This window comes from Rhinolophus sinicus, chromosome 5 (assembly GCF_057876585.1).
Source record: "Rhinolophus sinicus isolate RSI-liver-muscle chromosome 5, RSI-T2T, whole genome shotgun sequence".
Lineage (NCBI taxonomy): Eukaryota > Metazoa > Chordata > Mammalia > Chiroptera > Rhinolophidae > Rhinolophus > Rhinolophus sinicus.
In genome coordinates this window covers 83,737,904-83,757,502 of record NC_142505.1, presented here as the reverse complement: position 1 = coordinate 83,757,502, position 19,599 = coordinate 83,737,904, and the positions used below count along the sequence as shown (strand labels likewise).

General features: G+C 46.0%; 1 protein-coding gene across 1 annotated transcript in view; it reads right to left on the bottom strand.

Moving 5' to 3' along the window:
- ARHGAP26 (Rho GTPase activating protein 26) overlaps positions 1-19,599 on the bottom strand; it is a 752,092-nt gene that overhangs the window by 687,284 nt on the left and 45,209 nt on the right. Inside the window, exon 3 of the mRNA XM_074313709.2 lies at positions 18,570-18,663. The gene's annotated coding sequence lies outside the window, so the exon portion shown is untranslated. The remainder of the gene's footprint in view (positions 1-18,569; positions 18,664-19,599) is intronic.

The window sequence follows — 19,599 nt, the reverse complement described above, 5'->3', positions numbered from 1 at the left end:
TGGCTTCGGGGGGTGGGGGTGGTGCTTAAAACAACAGAAATGTATTATCTCATAGTTCTGGAGGTTAGAAGTTCAAGTCAAGGTGTCGCCAGAGCCACGCTCTCCCTGAAGGATCCAGGGAAGAATCCATTCCATGCCTTTCTCTTAGTTTGTGGTGTTCCAGCTACTGGACTGTTGTCACTTGTTGGCTTGCAGCTACATGAATCCAGTCTCTGCCCCTACCTTCATGTGTTCTTTCTGTGCCTCTGCCTCTCTTCTTATAAGGACACCAGTCACCTTGGATCAGGGGCCCACCCCACTCCAGATGACCTCAACGAACTACACCTACAGTGACACTATTTCCAAATCAGGTCATATTCTGAGTTACTGGGGGTTAGGACTTATCTTTTGGGGGAACACAACCTAACACATAACAACTCCTCACACAAAGGGTTGGTCTCTCCTCTAGCTGCCCATAGCCTGTACCTCACTTAGTGCATTTATTACACTGCATTGTAATTACTTTTTATTGCATTCTCTCCTACTCTAACAGGGATGACCAAGAGATTTCATCACATGTGCCAAATCAAACATATAGTGAATGAAAAAATTATTTGATGGAGTGATGTCTGTCACAAGTTGAGGAATAAGGAGGGAAGAATATGTGGACTAGCTCAGTGCTTCCCAAACCCTAAGGGACATGTGAAGCCCCGGGGGACCCTGGGACAATATACACATGTGACAATGCAAACTCTGATTCGGTAAGTTGGGATGAGACCTGGGGCTCTGCCTTCCCAGCAGGTTCCCGGAAGCTGCTGATGCTGCTGGCCCACGGACCATCCCTGAGGGCAGACTGAGTCTTGGTCAAGTTTGCATTGTACATTGTATGGTACAAGGTTGGAAGAATGAATAACTATTAAAATGCTGGAATGTACTTTAAAAACTAGGGCAAATGAACTACTGATATGTGCCTCACTTCATCGCCCTTTGGAAAGACCTTCTCTGGCAGGCACCTGACTGCCTGTCACCTGTTGTTCTGGAATGTTCTCGCTATAGCCCACCCCTATGTTTAGGGAGGGTAGCTGTTCACCCCTGCATACCAAAGGTCTCCAATATGGACTGAGCTTTGTGGAGCTAAGGAAGTACAGGTCCCAGGGCAAAGCAAGTTAATCCTCAATCCTTTCCCTCCTCTCAGGCCAGGGGGCTTCCGATGAGAAAACACACTCTTTCCACGGGCCTCAAGGGATGGCAGGGGACGGGACCCAGCATGTAATGAGGTTAGGGTGGTGATGCCATTTAGCAAACGCTGCTTAACCTGCAGACCAGCTCTGTGAATGAATCACCCTCTAGCCCAAACTCGAGGAGTTGTAGCTCCTGGTCTGGGATCACTTCTCCACCAAAAGGGACCAGAAGATTCAACAAGCAAGGGCTTGGTCCCAACAGCTCAGGAGGTCCGTGTAGGCCACCCAATGCTCTCTCACACCTCCACAGGCGTGCACACTGACACACACACACACAACTGTCAGATCAACTCTGAGTGAAAGTCACATCTGGGATTTCTGAAGTGGGGTGGGTAGGGGCTGGAACAATCCTGCTCTGTACGCTCACGGCTCCACACACAAAATCCAGTAAAAGTTTGGGCAGAGCTACTTCAGAGATCAACCAGATGAGGCCCTCGCGTCTTAAAGAAACAAGAGTGTTAAATTCCACACATCAGCTTTGCTTGAGCTGATAAGCTGTAGCTGGGAAAGCAAGGGGGTGGACTTTGTCTGCTTTTTGGGTTACACAAGTGGATTGGGCTGGCCACTAAAGCTCTGAATGAAGGTGGAAAAGAAGGTGGAAAGAGAGGGGCTGACTCGGGTGAGGGTAAAATATCTTTTCCTGTGGACAGGATTATAGAGAAATTTAATTGCTTGGCTCTTCCCTACACTCGTGGCTTTTTCTTTCTCTTTGCTGGAGTCCGGGCCGCTGGCTGAGAGGTATGGGGCAGGCGGATGGGAGAAGTGAGGGGAGGGTGGAGAAGTCCAGGGGGTTCTGCTCAGCCTACCACTGCCCAGGCTCCCCACACACCTCCAGGAGGGAGCTGAGCAAATGGAGAGCCAGGCAGCTAGAAGTCAGCAAACATGGAAACGAGCAACTGGAGAGAGTCGCAAAAGGTAACCAAGAAAATGAGAGTGTTTATGGGAGAATCAGTCTACAGCTCTGGGGCACAGCAGATGGGACCCTAGGCTGGCCTGACTGCTCTCCATTAAATCAGGACTTGGGCTAAATGCCCAAGTCAAGGTCCTCTCTAGCTCTAACGTTTTCCAGTCTAGGAGAAGGGACTCTGGAGAGCAGGGAACCTATGCGTCTGTGTGTGTGTATGAGTGTGTATGCGCATGTGCACACGTGGATGCATATAAACACATGACTACTTCTATTCAAAGCCTGACCCTAAGCGGCAACAAACCAGAAGAGATGCTGGGGAGTGCAGGGCTCAGAGAGTGAATCTTAGAATCAGAAGCGTTAAGTCACAACTCTGAAGCCCACTATAGCTGTGTGACCTCATGCCAGTGACTTGACCTCTCTGACTTCCATCCCTTACCCATTGAATGGAGCTAGTAACAGTGTTCACCTCTCTGAGGCAGGAGTAGCCCGAGCTGTCTCCACTTAAAACTCCTGTATATTTAACAACTGAGAACTACCAAACTAGATGAGCAAGTGTGATGTATTTTAAGCATTTATTTTTAAAAAGTATTAACACTAATAACAAACATAGTACCTGAGTTAATAGGAAATGCTAACATCAGTTTCCTGGTTTTGACAATATACTACGGTTATATAAGATGTTGTCACTGGGGGAAGCGGGGTGAAGGGTATACAGGATTCCTCTGTAGTATTTTCACAACTTCCTCAGAATCAAACTATGTCAAAATAACAAGTTGTTTTAAAAATTAAGAAAAATATTATTATTGCATATATAACCTTATTTGATGATAAGGTCAAACATCTAAATCTGAGGTTTTATGTAAATGAGATACCCTGAAAAATCAACCCTCCTCCTCCCTAACTTGTTCCTCTGCAAGAAGCCCTAGTTGTTACGAGGGTTAAATTAGATAATATGCATAGAGCAGTTAGCACAGCACCAGGCACAGAGCCTCAATGTTTGCTATTTTTTAATATAGTAATTATTATTATTACCCAAAATGGCCACTTAGGAAAAAAATATTCCATGTTTGGGACATATGTATCACAACGTACTCATTTTCAATGATGCTCTAGATGTAAGGTTATCGACACTGATAGGGTTCATAATGTATTAAGTGAAAAAAAAGCAGGTCACAAATCAGTGTGGGTAGTTTTATCCTAGTCTTTTACTAGTAGGTATAGCGAAAAGCTAAGAGCATCTAGTTCTGGAACCAGACTGCCTGGATTCAAATGCTGGCTCGGCTACTTACTACGTGATCTTAAGCAAAGTACCTAATCATTCTGGGCCTCTGCTTTCTCATCTGTATAATGGGCTTAATAATAAAACCTATCATCAGATTGTTGAGGATTAAATGAGTCCATACATCTACAGTGCTGGCAAATGGTATTGTTCAAATGTTAGCCATTGATTATTAGATTTTATTCTACATTAATATATGTTCATGAGCAAAGAGTCTGGAAGAGCAAACACCAAAATAGAAGCAGCGCTTATCCTGAATCATAGGATTACAGAGGACTTTTATCTTCCTGTTTTTGAAAATATTTTCTAGTTTTTCCACAATAACCACAGATAAAAAACAAAACTAAAATTCTTAGAATAAAAATATATTTTTTAAAAATTTAATACATAAATTGTTTCCATGTAATACCTAGGAAAAAACACAGAGAGGGAATCTGTAACAAAAACATAAAACAGCAGATCATACCCTTACTGAACAGAAGTTTTCTAAGTTTTGCTAGTGTCTCAGAGTAGCTAATGGAACATATCCCCCAGCCCATGGCTCTCAAAAAACGTTGCATGGCATGCCCATGCAAGTTACCAACGTAATGGAGACACATTTTTAACCACACACGTAATCCATGTCCAAATATACCTCGTACACATATGTACATATTACCAAAGAGAAGAGATTATAAATGCAGGTTAAATCTAGTCATGGAAAGAGCTTTGGCAAGTGGCAACCAAAGGCACAAAGAACGTTCTGTGGATTTCCTGTGCTATGGTTCCCATTCAGCTCCCAACCAGCACAATTTAAGGCAGCGGGGACCAGCGCTTTCCTTCCTGGAGTGGCTCCCTTCCCATGCCGTCACTGGCACTGGTCAGAAGGGAACCTTATGTGGGAAGGGCTGTGACAAGCCAAACGAGCGTGCAGAGGCCGGCAACCCTGCTCCCGCCTTCCCTGAGGTCGGTCTCATTGCCCAGGACCCAGGCACTCCAGGGGCAGAGCCCCAGCCCAGACACGGCTGGAGAGCTGCCCTGGTCCACTCGGCTTCACTACATGAAAATAAAACACCAGCCTGTTCAGGGTCTGCCCGGCACATGACTGGGAGGAAGCTATAAAAGCTGCCAACATGGGTTACCTCAAGCATTTTCCTTCTCCAGTACACCAGGAGGGAGGCACTGCCTGGACTCTGCTCCCCCACCTTCCATCTTTGCCGAAAAGGCTTTCTGTGTCCCGGCTGTGTTTATTGACATCCCGGCCTCTTGGCCGTTCCAGCTGCGCAAGAGCGATTCTCCCTCCTCGCCACTCAAAGTGGCCCCTGTTCCGTCCCGCTGCCCATAACATGCGCTTCCAGACCACACGGCCCACTGGCTTCTCAAAGTCTGGCTCGGAAACCAAATAAAAAGCTTTTTCACTTACACTCCAGTTTATGTGAAGCAGCTCAAAAGCCTTATTTTCATGTCTTACACGACTCCCACCTGAATAAATTCGTTTTAAGTGCCACTTTTCCATTTGTGGATTATGAAGCAGTAAGGAGATCTGAGGAACGGCCCTGCAGGCCCCGTGGGATGCTACGGGCAGGCAGGGATGCAAAGTGACCCCTTAGGGACCAAGGTGACCGAGTACACACCACAGCCCTGGGAAGGGCAGTCACAGCAAACGTGGCCTAAGCCGCTGAATGCCACTAACCTCCTGGCCTGGTCATGGATGAAAGCGTGGCCTTTACAGGTCTGGCTTCAAATCCCAGCTCAGCAGGTTCCCACGTGTGGACCCTTGGGGTACGGCAGGCAGCACTAGAGCTTATTTCCTCATATATAAAATGGAGACAACGCCTTAGGGAGGGGGCTCTTGTATGACTGAGTGAGAAGATGAAATGCACACTGAAAGCCCTGATAGATAGCGCCCATGAGCGCTAACATTCGTTTCAAATGTGTGACGCACGTACTCCATGCTAGGTGCTGGGAGTCAGAGAAGGAGACGTGGCCCCCGGCCTACAGAGCTCCCAGGGTGGAGGTAAAATAGGCAGAGTCCTGAGCCCGTGTGGTCATTGCTACAGTGGCCATGTGCGCACAGGGTACAGATTGGGAAAGGAGCAGCTAATCGCATCTGGGCAGATCTGGAAATAATCACTGTGTAAAATGATGGTAAGTCCCAATGCCACATGGTAGCTCCCCAGTTGACTTCCTGTGCCGCCTGTCCCCCACTCCTCTGGGCCTTCTTGTTGTGCCAGATTCAGTGCCACCCTCAGGCCCTCTGCCTAGAATGCCCCCAACATTCTCACGATTGGCGCCCTCACTCCACTAGGGTCTTGGCTCACATGTCACCTTCCTGGTCCCCCCAAAAGACCTCTCTGCCCCTCTCAGCTGCTTTATTGTTCTTCACTCCCCGATACTGCATTCAGATCTATTTGCTCATGTTTATTGTGGGTCCTCCCCACTAGAATGTGACCTCCGTGAGGGTGGAGACTTTGTTTTGCTCCTTACTTGGACAGTTGAACCTAAAACAGTGCCGAAGAAACAAATTAATGAGCCACCTAGAAGGTGGTCATTCCTCACATGTGAAATGTGCATTACTCCATCAGCATTTAATGCTCACTACATCCTTCCCAGGCTGGTGCCAAGATTACTTCAGCCAATGGTTTACAGGGTGGCAGGCAAACGTCTCTGGAGGGCAGGGTCTAAGAAAACAGGGCCTACTCTAGAGCAACCTAATGTGCAAGGTTTAATTGGACACCGGGGGACACCGGGAGACACAGGGGGAGGAGGGAGGGCTCTCCTTCCTCTCCCACCAGTAACTCTGGGCACTGCCCATGAAGGCTAGGCTGGGTGACCTCAGGAGGCCACACTGGGTCTGGCTGAGCCCCTGTTCTGGTCTGTCCCTCTGCACCATCCCTAGGAAGAATGGGTTTGGACCGCTCTAGGGATGCCGAACAAAGCCCCATTCTCCCTCTTATCCCTCTACCCGTCAGTGGCTATATTTCTGATAAACACCTCCCAGGAACATATGTCAGGACAAATAAATAAAGCCAAAGGTCTCTCCTACGTCTGAGACCTGCCCTTCAGAGTCTGCCCTCCCTAAGGATAACAAGGAAATCAACTAGACGAGAAAGGGCTTAACAAGTCCTATGTAACCACAGCAGCCACTACTGAGTGTTCACCACAAGCCAGGGCCTGTGCCAAGGCTTTATGAACCTTCTCTCATGTCATCCTCACACTCTCCCTTCAGAGTGGTTATGACTACATCATTTTGCAGAGGAGGAACCAAGGATCAGAGAGGTTACATCACTTCCCATGCTCACACAGCCAAGAAGGGACAGAGCCAGGATTTGAATCCCTGGTGGTCTGATTTCAAAGGTCCACTATGCCCCAGTGCCTCAGCCCTGCCTACTATATGTTCTCCCCTAGCTTGACTCTGCTTCCTTAGTCACCAAGTGTGCATGGCAGAGCAGAACGCATGGGCTCTGGGCCAGACAGACCTGGGCTCAAATTCCTGCCCTGCTACTTCTTGTGTATTTGAGCAGGTAGGTGGTTACCTTCTCAGAGCTCCAGTTTCATCAGTACGTAGGGCGAAGGATACTTCCCTCAGAGATATGAGGAATGGCTGAGACCACCAGGTACACAGCACCAGGTACACAGCACCAGGTATGTGCCCACCAGGTACACTGCAAACCCTGCACAGCCCGGAAGAAGTGTCTTGGGACAAGCCTCAACTGGCTGTAGCTGTCCCCCAATGAGGTCCTGCCCAGTGACCACCAAGGGCAGGGGCACAGACTCCCTTTCTCCCTCACAGGAGAGCTGTCCCCAGAAGGCAGAACACAGGAGCTCTGCCAGCACCTAATAAGTGCCAAACCCATTTTAAGTACATGAGCTTACATCTCAACTTGCGTGTTAGTATTATCTGTAAACACGTTTCGTGATTTGTTAAAACCTCAGTTTACTCTTTTCTTTTTAAATTAAAGTTTATTGGGGTGACAATTGTTAGTAAAGTTACATAGGTTTCAAGTGTACAATTCTGTAATACATCATCTATATATTATGTGTGTGTTTACCACCCAGAGTCAGTTCTCCTTCCATCACCATATTTGATCCCCTTTACCCTCTTCTTGGTACCATCCCCTTCCCTCAGTTTATTCTTGATAAAACAGCGATGACAATGTACCAGGCTCACTAGATTTTTTGTGAGGATTAAATGAGGTAAAGCATGTTGACTGCTTACAGCAGTGCCTGGCCCATGAGAAATAAAAAATGTTAGTCTAATGATTCTACCATATCACACAGCCCAAGAAACAGACACTAGGAAAGCTCAACATCTCACAGCTGGTTCATAGATTTGAACCCAACCCTCCTGACACAAGGCCACTTTCCGTGTTGACATTGCAACATACCCACCCAATGACCAGTGCTGGACACTGTAGAAAGAAATGTCATGTTTCGGGGCGGCCAGATGGCTCAGTTGGTTAGAGTGCAAGCTCTTAACACAATAAAGTTGCTGGTTCAATTCCCCCATGGGATGGTAGGCCGCACCCCCTGCAACTAAAGAATTGAAAACGGTGGGTGGACTTGGAGCTGAGCTGCGCCCTCCACAACTAGACTGAAGGACAACGACTTGGAGCTGATGGGCTCTGGAGAAACACACTGTTCCCCAATATTCCCCAATAAAATTTATTTTAAAAAAAAGAAAGCAAGAAATGTCGTGTGTCAGTAGAAAACTACAGCACACTCTCGTGGGCTATCAAATTCTGGTCCTGATCATTGTCATTGAGCTATTTTTCACCTCTTGGTAAATTATATTTTATCTTTTACTTTGTTACCTATCTGTAAATTAGACTAGATCCTGCCATCTTGAACACAGAATTTCTGAGTCCTTACCAAATTCTTAATTCTTTCAGTTTCCAATTTTCTCCTGCCCTCCTGATGTGGCTTCACTGGGAATTATAACCTGACTGCCCAGTTCCTTATCAGAACTTCAAGCTGGTTGTAGCTGACCTTCCCCCACCAAGGTCTAGAGTCCCTGAAAGCTAAAGCTGGACAACTTGATAAAAAGTTCAAAGGACTCATCCACAGCAGATCAAGAATCCCCCTCATTTAAAGGCCTGATAGTTCCCACCATCCAGCAAACATCCTCTCCTACCAAGTCCAACAGATGGTTCAGCTGATCCTTAATGAACAAGAGGCAACTGAACGAGAAATGAACTAATGTGGTTCAGAGGAAAGAAGAAAGTCTCTCCTGCCCTTGAACAAGAGGAGGCAACTGACAGACACTATCTCCTTGACCAAACTTCAGACTTCCCTGAGCCCCGGGACTTCTTCTTGATTAGGCCTAGACCTTGGCCTTCCTCACCAGGTCTACAGAGCCAAGTCTTGGCAAGAATCCCGTCAGGTCAGTTTAGCAAGACTCCCTCTACCTTAACATCTCCTCTTACTAATTTTCCATTCACTGAGCCCCTCACCTTGTTCCTTGGCAATAAACCCCCACTAGTCCTTGTTGTATTCAGAGTTGAGTCCTATCTCTCTCCCCTATTGCAGTACCCCTATTGCCATAGCCCTGAATAAAATCTGTCTTATCATCTTAACAAGTGTCAGAATAACTTTTTCTTTAACAATACTAAGGCTTGCTTCAGGTAGGAGGGCCTCCCATTCCTGAAAATTTTCCACTCACAGCCCAGTCAAACACCATCCCCAGATCTCCTCCAAGAACCACCTCTTTCTCCTGCTTAGGACAGGCAAACCTATGACAGTGACTGCATTGGTTTCCCCTACCACCACCCTGTGAATCTTTGCCTCTCACAGGCTGGCTGCCAGCTCCCCTACCTGCCCTGCTGGCTGCCAGCCCCCAGCTTCACGACAGTCCATGGATGCAGAGAACACGGCTATGAAAATTCAGAAACGCGTTTCCCATCTGGAAACGCCTCAGAGCTAAATATTATGTAGGATGTGATGGTGTTCATCTACCAGCAAACAAGCGAGGCTAAGAGAAACACTGAGACACAAGGAGACTGCTAGCAAGAAGGCCAGTGCGTCAGCAAAGACTAAATTTAGCAACCAAAGCCTCTAACTTCATTCTTTCAGGAAAAGGAGCCTTAGGAGAAAAACGTATGGACATATTTAAATGAAAGAACCTTTGAGAGAAGGAAAGAATCCACCTTCTAACTGACCTGCTGCTACTTTGAATGTGGAAAAGGTACTCTCTTGGGGAGACTGGCCCCAAGGTCAGCAGAAGGACTCCACCCACCCTGCCCCATACCCGAGGAACCAAATCCCCGGATGGAAAGCCCCTTTGGCCCCAGTGACTGCATGGTACAAAGGAAGCTGCAGATGGGGAAATTCAAATGGTAATTGCAGGGGGGCAAGGGGAGCAGGTCGATTCTGAAAAACTAGAAGTTCTGGAAAAACCTGTAACACAGCTTTCAAACAGATTTTGCTTTCTAGTAGAATGACTGGTGTAAAAACACTCATCACCCAGGCACCGAATGCCTCCAGGGAGGGTTTGGAGGCCTGGGAGAAGAGACAAGAGGCGTCCCAGGCAACGCAAGGTGGTGAATCTGAGCACACGTGTGGGGCCCAGTTCAAGCCCAGCTCTGCCTGGAGCCAGCTCTGTGCGGTGGGGTCAGTTACCCCTCTCTGGGCTAAAGACAACTGTCTGCGATTAACATACTCAGATACCAAAGCTTTCTAGGTGTATGTGTAGGGAACAGGGAGGGCAGCCTCAGATTTACGCCTCCCCAGAATCAAGCCTTCTGCCTTAGACTTCAACAAAAAATCCATTATTAAAACATTTCATCACAGTCATAAAAATGCATTGGTCCCCACAAAGGGCTAATATTTTTACTATAAATAGAGTCCTTATAAGTCAGTAAGAAAAATACAAGCACTGCAACAGGAAAATGAATAAAGGATGTAAAGAACAATTTACAAAACACACAAATAACTATTAATTCTATGGAAAAAAGTATTCAGCTTTACTGGAAACAGAAAAAAAGGGCATATTGAAATAAAAATGAGATAGCTTTTCCCATATATCAACTAGCAAGTATCTGAAAATTCAGTAATACCCACCAGGGTCCAAATTCTCATGTACCACTCACTGGTAGGCAGCAAACTGGCCTGACTTATCAGGGACAACTTGACGAGACGAAGACAAAACTTCTCAAATGGACTTCTCACTTACCCTAATAACTCCACTTCTAAAGCCCTGTCCTACAAAATTATTCAAGGCTGTGCACAAAATACACACCTGTAAGCATTTAACCACAGTATTATTTCGTGATCCTAAAAAAGTGGAAATAGTCTTCTACCCAGTAAAAAGGATGCATCTGTATGGTGGAATACAACAAAAATCAGGCTGCAAAAAAATACGTGAAGATCTGGAAAATGTTTATATTACGTATTAAATGAAACAGATTGTAAAGCTACATATAGAGTAGAATCAAATTTTATTTATAAGCCATCTCATATACACAAAATATACATAGGCACGCTGAAATAAATATTGGAAGGAAAGACACAAAAATATTACCAGTGTTATCTCTGGAAGTAACATGATCATGGGTGGTTTTATTTCCTCATGTTTACTTTTCTGCATTTTCAAAATTCTTAAGCACATAATTGATTCTTTTGTATTCAGAGAAACTCCACATAATTTTTTAAAAGAAACAAAGAAAAAAACTGTCTTCCCTTCTTTCCAATTTGTAAAAGGCACGGAACTAACAACTCCAGCCAGAAACCTGCCCCAGGCCCCTTGCCCAGCCCACCCTTCAGAAAACTCCTTTCACACCCACATCCCTGACCCTTAAGGAACTCTAGATCCCTGGGCCCTACCGTTATGCTTCCTCTCTCCCTCTGTTTACCCAAGAAGATCTAGCATCTGCAGTTCACACAAAGAAGGTCAGATCACCGCCCAAGTCCCACAACAGACATGGGGTGGGGGGCGGTCCTGTCGTTCTAGTTCTTGCGTAGTCCAGCCTTTTCCCTTTAAGCAAAGAAAGCTACAAGAGTGCTGATGGTTTTCAGGAGAGTTTCAGAGACTGTCACCTCCTTTGAGCCTCTCTCACAAACTGTGAGGAGGGCAGGCCGTCAACACTCCTGTTTTATGAAAAGGAAAAGTGAGGCTCAGGAATTGAGGGCAGGAGCCCAGAGTTGGCTTGTAGTCCTGGACTCCCTCCAAACCCACTGTCTGCTGACTGCAGGTCTCCTTAGCCAGCCAGGGACCCCCAGCTGGGAGGAGACGGGGTCCTGACAGCCCCAGCCCCATTTGGCCAGGAGCATGCCAGTCTGCTCACCCTTCCATCTCCTTCCTTCACCCCCACCTCAACCCTCTGTCCCTGCTCCTGCTTCCACAATAAAAAGGTTCAGGGAAATTCAACTTCCTCTCACAACTCATTAATTGAGTTAACTGTCTCATCTTTACTATCCTATCACCTCATAGATCAAGAACTTCTCATTTGCAGTGTATGAGTCAGAACTTGCTCAGCTGTGATTGATAGAAGCCACCAAAGTCGACATGGCTTAAGTGGGAAAAATTGAAATTCATTAGCTGATGTCACTGGGGAGGCCAGAGTGCCTATAACTTCAGGTATGGCTGGATCTAGGGGTTCAAACGTCAGGGTTCTGTGCATCTGTCCTTTCTCCATTTAGTGAGCCACATATTCACCAACAGGCTCACATTTAGGTCCTACCAATTCCAGCAAAAACAGATCATCTTCCCCATGTGCTCTGACAGAGAAGTGCCAGGAAGGATTCAATTGGCTAGAATCACCTGCCCACACCTAGCGACACAGGGCAAAGGTCAGCCCCAGCCAACCACACAGGAAAAGGTGTTCTCTTCCTAGAAGGGAGTGGGAGACACTGGAAAGGAAATGAACAACAGATTTCTACCTAAACAAATCTCTCCCACTTTAAGAACAAATGAGTTTCTTGGCACAGGCGTTCATTGGCACCAGTAAGCAGGAATGTCACCGTAGAGCTGGGGTTATGCTTTGCCACCCAGGCAAAGTAAATTATTAGCTAGCATTCACAGGAAATGCCTAAAACTACAACAAAAATCTACGTGAGAACGTGGTTTCTTAGTCAAGTTTATTAAGATGCAACTTACATACAGTAAAATTCACCCTTTTTAGTACAGTTCTATGAATTCTAGTAAATGCATGTAATTAGGTAACCACCACTATAATCAAGGTCCTGAATATTTCCAGCACCCCACAAAATTCCTTTGTGCCAGCCGTTCCCGCCACTCCCAGGCCCTGGCAACCATGATTTGCTTTATGGCCTTTTAACTGAATATCATGAAGTTATATTTCCAGAATATCGTGAAGTTCTTCAGTGGGTATCCTGCTGAGCCTGGCTTCTTTCCCTTACAATGCACTTGAGATTCATTTATGTTGGTGCGTGGAACAGTAGTTTGTTCCTCTTATTGCTAACCATCACTGACTATATCTATATACACATATATACATATACATACATATATACATACACATACGCCTGTGCACACAGTGAGGTTTTTCAAATTCACTCATAAAAGTTCGATCTAAGAGATCCACAAGGTACCCTACATGTATCATTATTTTATATCTCAATTCAACAAATATTTAAGTTTTTTCTGCACGCCCTGACCAGCTGTTACATCCGTGAGCAAGATCAGGTCTCTTCTCATGGCGCTTTCATTTTAGTGGGGAGAGACAGAAAATGAATAAATATATGTAATGTGACAGGAGGTAAGAAACGACCTGAAGCAAAATAGAGCAGGCTGGAGGATGGAGGTGGCAGGGGTGGGCAGTGCAGTGTAACCAAGTGTTCGGGGAAAGCCGCTGAGGGCCTCAGAGGGAGTAGGGCCATAAGCCTTGCGGTTACCCAGAGGAAGAGCATTCCAGCAGAAGGAACCGCCAGAGCAGAGGCCTGAGGCCTGAAGGAACTTAGAGTGTTTGAGGAGCAGCTAGCTGGCCAGAGGCTGCAGTGAGCTCAGCAAGGGGAGGAGAGAGGTGGGAAGGAAGGCAGGGCCTCACAAACCAAGGTGAGGCCTTGGGGTCTCACGTCAGTGAGATGGGAAATGATCTAATCCAGACATCCCACATCACCTGCCTTCTCCTCACTGACATTCAGGAGGCTGTGTCCTGCTAGAAGCCATTCCACAGCCTCACAAGCTAGAGCCACAACAAATCCAGTCTCCGTACCTCCCCATCCCCCACTCCCAGAGGCGTCACAGAAGGAAACCTCTTCTGGACCTTCAACACCACCTTGCGATTGCCAGTCTCCCCAGCAGGACCAGCTACCCAATTTGCCGGTTCCAGTTAAGGTTGTCAGATAAAATATAATTAAATTTGAGTTTCAGATACACAATGAATAATTTTCAATGTAAGTATGTCCCAAATAGTGGGTGGGACCTACCACGTCCTTTCTTTCAGTTTCTTTAAAAAGGAAATAAACCATCCAACAGGCAGCTCAACTTCTCAGTCCCACACATTTGCCCATATCGCATCCTCCTTGCCTCCTCCCCACCCCTTCCAATGGGAGCCACATCCCTCCCCGAAAGTCCCCTCTCCATCTGAGCCCTGGATCCCACCCTCTCCTGCCTCTCAGGTGTTTGCAGTATCCCCTACCCATCTCCCTGTATATTCAACCTCTCATCTACTTCTCAGCAGAGTCTTCCCCATTCCCCCCCCCATTCCGCCCCCCCCCTCATTCTCTGGATCTTCAGTACCATTACCTTCCCTTCCTATTCAGATTATCTTGAATAAATTATCACCTTCCCTCTACTTTCCCACCTCTCAGCGTCCTGTCAACTTACTGCTCTCAGGCTATGACGCCTGCTACAATCAATCATCTTGGTACCCATTTCTCAAGCCGTCTCTTTCCCTACTTCTTAAAGTTCTCTTTTCTTGGATTTAGTGACACAAATTCTCCTGGCTTCTTCTATTCGAGGCAGCTCCTTCCTGATCTCCCCTGTGGGACCCTTTTCCTTATATACTGGAGTTCCAAGGCTCCGTCTTAGACAAGCTTTTGACACATTACATGCTCACCCACGGTGGAACCCAGAGGTTCTACATGTTGAAGAATCCCACCTCTCTCTCCAGTCCAGACTTCGATCCTGAGCTTCAGACTAACTATAGGACAGCAACACTTATCTCCTTTATCTCAACATGTCCAAAATCACATGGGAAAAAAAGTGGACTCATTCTCCACGCCTCCTCATCTGGCCACCTCCTGTTTTCTGTGTCTGAAGGGCACATCCACTAACCCATTCCCAAGGCATAAACTCAGGTGTCACCTGTCACTCTTCCTTCTCTTTCACCTTTATATCACCAAATCCTACCAATTCTGTTTTCTAAAAATCTCGATTACATACATTACCTCCCCCTCCATTTCAGCTTTCACTATCTCTCCCCTTCTAGAATTTTTTAACAACTTCCTAGCCCATGCCTGCTTCCAGTCTTGCCACCTCCCATCTCCACTCAGCAGCCCCCACTGCATACCCTCTCCAGCCCCCCCCACTGCCCCCCCCTTCCACAATACACCCAAAGTGCTCTCAACACATTTCAACCCTCACCTAGTCTATGCCATCTCTTGCTTCCTGCAAGGCTTCTGCACCTGCCATTTCCTGCTCCTGGAATGCTCTTTCCACTCTCTTCACTTGCTCATTCCCCAAAGTAGCTCACTCCTCGTCAGCCACGGGAAGCAGTCAGGATAGTGGTGAAGACAGATCTATAGCTGGGCCTCCTAGGTTCCAACCACAGTTCCACCACTTCCTACCTGGATGACCGTAACCTTTCTCAGCTTCAATTTCCCCTTCAGATAAACTGGAATAATAACTGAGGAGATAACATTGGTTACATACCCAACAATTTTCCCTTCTTCCTCGTTAACAGAATCCCAATTATTTTTCAGGGGCCATGTGCTCATTCCAGGGAATGCATCACGATTGGTCTAATGTTATAGAAACCCACATTCTTTTTGCCAGTGATTAATTCTGGACAATGAAATGTAAGAGGAAGTCTGTTGAGGGCTTCTGGAAAATACAGTACTATCCTTAGAACCAGGCAAGAGAGGCCCCTGCCCTGGGTCCCATGCTTTAGAGGGTCCCGCCTGTCACAAACACACATGTAAAAGTTAAAGAACACATGGGCACCTCTGTCACTGAGTCACTCAACACGACCCACATCCGTCAACATCGCTTTATGACTAACACTGTCCAGGCCCCAGAGAAACACTTCACCATCTCTCACCCTAGGTCTTCAAAACAAAAGGTAACTGCATCCAACGGAGAAGGTTCATGGATTGTGTTTTGGCCACCACGAGAGACCAACACGGCTGTGGAGTGTGGGGAGGATGAGTGACAGGAGGGAGCACTTGGGTAAGAAACAGATGAGCTTGTCAGATCCTTCCTGTCAGCACAAATGCAACACAGTCTTGCAAAAGGAAGGATAGGAACTCAGGAGTGCTGAATACCCATTTTCTTGCTTCTGTTCCTAGTCACAGTTCCACAGATTAGTGCTATGTTAGCACCAGTTGCACATGGAGGCTAAGGAACATTCTGCCAAATTATATCATATTGCATATATGTGTCCTATACGTAGATACCTATCTCACATATATATGAAATACAATACTGCATGAAGCATAATACTAATTCTTAATTTTGGAAATGTAATGGACATTGAGCACTGTAGTTGCAGGTATGAAATTTGTTTTTAATAAAACTAAGATTTAATATTCAAAACACTAAGTAGCTTTTTCAGCTTTTCAATGATTCGGATTAAAATTTTAACTTTAATTTTTAACAAATTATATTTTTCCTTTTACTTTTAACACATTTGAGCATTTTAGAAGAAAAATAGTTTGTTAAAAATATAATTTGAATATCTCATTTGAATAAAATTGTGTAATTTTGCACACAAATTAAATGCTCTTATGTTTGCACTTAAAACCAGCATGGTACAATATAAAGACAAATAGTAAAATTCATGCTAATAATTTAACATTTTAATTTTTCTTTACTTAGAACATTAAATAGCTAATTTAAAAAATACCATGACAAGTCAAAAGAAAGACTGCAAAAGAAAGTACCGCAGGTCCTTGTCAATCATTATAATGCTGATGAGATGCCCTAGGCACTTAACTCTTGCCTCTATCAATTAGCCTGGGGTAAAAGTGGTTTCATTATCCATCATTTGTCTTAAAGTCACAGAACCTATTGACCACGTTAACTGAGGACTTACTGTAAAAAGCTTTGTGTTTTAGTACCGTAAGTGACACTTTTTCCCTGCCTTTTGAACAAGGAGCCCATATTTTCATTTTGTATTGGGTCCCTCGAATTGCATAGCTGGCCTTGATCGCGGAGCAAAAAGAAAGAATCTGAGACCTTGATGTCATTGGTGATACTGCCACTCTTAGGACCACCGGCCCCAGATTTCTTGTTTAGTCAGCAATAAACGACATTCTGATGAGCTGGGGTTTCTCTTACTTGGGGCCAAAAGTAAGAGAATAAAAATACTCATAAATAATAAATACTAATAAAATAAAATACTACCCACCGCGGGGATTTTACAAAGATTCAATGAGATAAGTCAAGTGACGAGCAAACAGCTCAGTTTTAAGCACTTACTATGCGCCAGCACAATTCTGATGGTGGAGCTGGTTGGCCCATAGAAGGGAGCCATGTAACTCACCAGCCCAACCGAACACTTTTCAGAGTGAAAGGGGAAAATGACGCCAAGACCAAAGGACTATACCAGGCTGACTCAGAGTAAACATTCAAGTATTAGTTCTTATTCATGGATTAACTTAAACCTCACTTCTCCGGGAAGGTCCTCCCAATTCTCTAAATCTACAGGAAGGGCCCACAATGAATGCCCTTTCCGTCCTCTGCCAGCACTTTTCACAGTGTGGAGCCTTTTACTGGTCCATCTTCCCCACCAGACTCTAGTTCCAAGAAGCTGGGGCCTGTGTCTGTTCTGTTTTCCACTGTGTCCACAGGGTCTCACAAATAGCGGGTGCCCAATTAGTATTTGCTGAATGAACTTACTTGGTCTACCTTGGGCATGCTTGTCTGACCCTGGTGATTTCACTCGAGTTAAGTGCTCTTATATTTGCATTTGGGTTCTGTGGGAGATGGACCTGCATTTTAGTCACTCATGTGTCCCCTGAAGTTCTAACTGTAGTGCCCAGTAGGTAATGGTACTCGGTCAGTGTTTGCTGCTTTTTAGCACCCTTTCCAATGGCAAGATAACGCTTGTGGGATTTGAACAGAGAGGGTGGGAGAATCTAATGCTCCCCTCCCACTGTATCTAGTTCCCGAAGTTGAGAGTGAAGAATCAAGACGGGAGCTGCCATCCTACCTAGGTACATTGGACATATTGCTCTCCCATCAAGCAATTTTTTAAATTTGTCTTTCTTGCAGAAGCACACATGTATCTCACAGGATGAGGAGGAGAGTCTGATTTCCCATAGCTTTCCACATCAACTGGGAACTGGGAGCATACAGCCATTAGCACCTTTTCTCTTTTTCCTCAAATCAGCTTGTTGCTGTTGCCTCAGTAAACCAACTTCCTAGAACACCCTTCAGAAACAGCATGCCCGAGCCAGGCAACGGGACTGAAATGGACCAGAGATTTTGGTCATCTGTCTCTTGGGCTAGACCTGGGAGCACACCATCCCCTCCCAAGAAGGAAGAGACCATCCCCACACAGGCTCCATGAGCCAAAAAGGAAAAACAGAAGGAAAACAGGCTGTTCTCGCTTCCTCCTGCCCTTTGCTTTTCACATGCAATCAACCCATGTTCCTTTTGGGAACAGATAAAAACAGCAGCGGGCAGTTCAGCTGGCCCACCCTGGCTAATTACTGCCATTTGACTCCACTGGCAGAGGTCCCTTCTGGGTTCAGAGGAAGGAGAATCGCACTCTGGACATTCCTCAGCAAAGAGCACTGTGGTCTGGGGGCTAACACCATACCAGCTGTCCAGCCGCCTACAGCAGTGCCAAGGACAGGCTCTACCAGGGACCCAGCTGCAGCCCATAGAATATATCACGGCCCACTTTACGTCACACGCTTATGGTCTCCTCTAATGCAACCGACCCGACAGAACAGATGTGGGGGGAAAATCGTGCAAACACTTGAACTGCTCCCACGAGATCGTACCAATTTTGTTTTTCCCACATTGCGCACCCAGGATTTCAGTAACGTGCCTTACCTTTCACTAATCAGAGGGCCTCTTTCTCCACCTGTTAGGAGATCCTTTTTCTTTTCCCCTCATTAATGCAGGTGTCACTGGAGCAGTGTTATACCTAAAATGAAATTGTGAATTAATTATCTATCTTTGGACTTAGAAGAAGCCTTTGCCATGAAAAGTGGACTCTTTCTGGAACTGTGGAGATATCTCTCCCTGACTCCTGATATCTTATTTTCCTACTCCACAGGACTTTTTTTCCTTTTTTAAAAAAATTAACTTCACTAGGGAAAAAAAAAAAAGAAACATTTCTGGTTGTGGGAAGGGAGAAGGGGAAACAAGCAAATACAGCGAGGCCCCCCTGGCCCCCATCTGTTCCAAATCTTCCCCTCACAGGATGTAATGTCTAAAAAGCAAGAAAAATATGCCTTCCTCTTCCAACATCCAGCAGGATCTTGCATGCAAAGAGAAGAATGTCTGGTTACTCTGTGGGTTTTCATCTGCTTTTTAACTCATATGTTGTGGAATTACACTGGCCCCTCAATCCCATTTCCCCCTCTCCCCTCTCAAAAACCCAGGCCAAGAGGCCAGGAGGCAGCAGGGTTCACCACTAGTGAGGGACATCCTGGTTTTGGCAAGGAGCTTCCTCTCCTCCACACCACCAACCCCTTTGGCACAAAGGATTAGTTCTAAGCATGGCCAATGACTTTTGCAGATTTCTTAGCACAGGCCATGCCAGAGGGATGCCTGGGCCCCCGAGGAAGTGGGGCAGCCCCCGAGGGTAAAAGGAGTGGGCTCAGAATCCCACACTTCTTATTCTGCGCTCTCATTCCCTGTTTCCAAGCACCGTGCACACGGATGCACACACGCCGCCAACTCCTGGACATCTGAACAGGAAGGATGTTCCCCAGTAGCTCGCAAGAGCCGTAACTGATACCTTTCCAGGACTGGGAGGGCGATATTTATAGGAAGGGCAGTGGGCCAAGCTAGAGCAGCTCCAACTTTATTTCAGCCAGCCCTCCTTTCCATTTTCTGTAGTTCTTCAAGTTAAATG